This window comes from Mus pahari, chromosome 21, assembly GCF_900095145.1.
Source record: "Mus pahari chromosome 21, PAHARI_EIJ_v1.1, whole genome shotgun sequence".
NCBI classification, from domain to species: Eukaryota; Metazoa; Chordata; class Mammalia; order Rodentia; family Muridae; genus Mus; species Mus pahari.
Genome location: NC_034610.1, coordinates 21,210,466 through 21,211,844, shown reverse-complemented (window position 1 = coordinate 21,211,844; position 1,379 = coordinate 21,210,466).

Genomic DNA, 1,379 nt, shown 5'->3' with positions numbered 1-1,379 from the left:
AAAAAAAAAAAAAAAGAGTATTTGCCTAACATACACTGGGCCGTGGGTTAAGCTCCCACGACCATCCTTTCCCAACCTTCAAATCACTAAGTGTAATGTTGCAGGCCTATAATCCCACCAAATAATAGAGGCAGGAAAACCAGGAGTTCAAAACTAGCCTTAAATATGTAAAAAAAAAAAATGCAAGGCTGACCTGGGATAAGTGAGAAATCCATCTAGAAGAAGAAGAAGATGAAGAAGAAGAAGAAGAAGAAGAAGAAGAAGAAGAAGAAGAAGAAGAAGAAGAAGAAGAAGAAGAAGAAGAAGAAGAAGAAGAAGCTAGGGTTGTACCTGAATTGGTAGGTCACTTACCTACCGACCACAAAGCTCTGAGTTAGATTAACAGTACTGTATAAAATCAGTGTAATGGCACACCAAGTGGAAACTTCTAGTTCTTTGGAAAGTTAGTTATGCCAAATGATGGTTTGCTGAGGCACACAGGTGAAAGGATGTCTTTTTTTTTTCCTTCGTTTTTTCAAGACAGGGTTTCTCTGTGTAGCCCTGACTGTCCTGGAACTCACTTTGTAGACCAGGCTGGCCTCAAACTCAGAAATCCACCTGCCTCTGCCTCCCAGGTGCTGGGATTAAAGGCGTGCGCCACCACTGCCCAGCTAAAAGGATGTCTTGCTAAAGCAAACACATAAAAGACTGTTTTCCTGAAGCAGACACAAGTGAAAGGATGTATGGATATAACAGATACGTGTAAGGACTCTTGATAAAGGAGTATAAATATGACCCCACAGACAGTGGGAGATGGGCACTGAGCTTTGGTTTGCTCTGCCTTGGTATTCTTTGCTAAAGACACACATGTATTTGTTTGCCTTACATAGCATTGTTGATCTCACCTTGTGGTAACACCATTGAGAGAAATTACCCAAAGAACTGCTTGTGAGGTTCCTATGGCAGCTTGCAGCTTCTGAGGCCTCACATCAGGCTGATTGGCGAGTCTGGAAGTTTCTTCAGGATTGAACTACAGCTGCCTGGTGTCTGCCTGCTGAAAGGACTGGACTGCAGCTGCTGGTTTGTGCCTCGTGTCTGCCCCCTAGAGGATTGGACTGCAGCTGCTGAATTGTACTTGGTGTTTGCTACGGGACTGAACTGCTGCCCTAAAAGATCTAGCTGGCCCCCAAAGAACTATTGGAGAACTGGTTCATTTCCCCCATATCCTAATAACTTTTCTCTTCCACTACCTCTGCTGGGTTGTAGGCTAGAGGAGAGGTTGAACGCTTATTAAGAGTAGGTTGCGCTGGGCGTGGTGGCGCACGCCTTTAATCCCAGCACTTGGGAGGCAGAGGCAGGCGGATTTCTGAGTTCAAGGCCAGCCTGGTCTACAAAGTGAG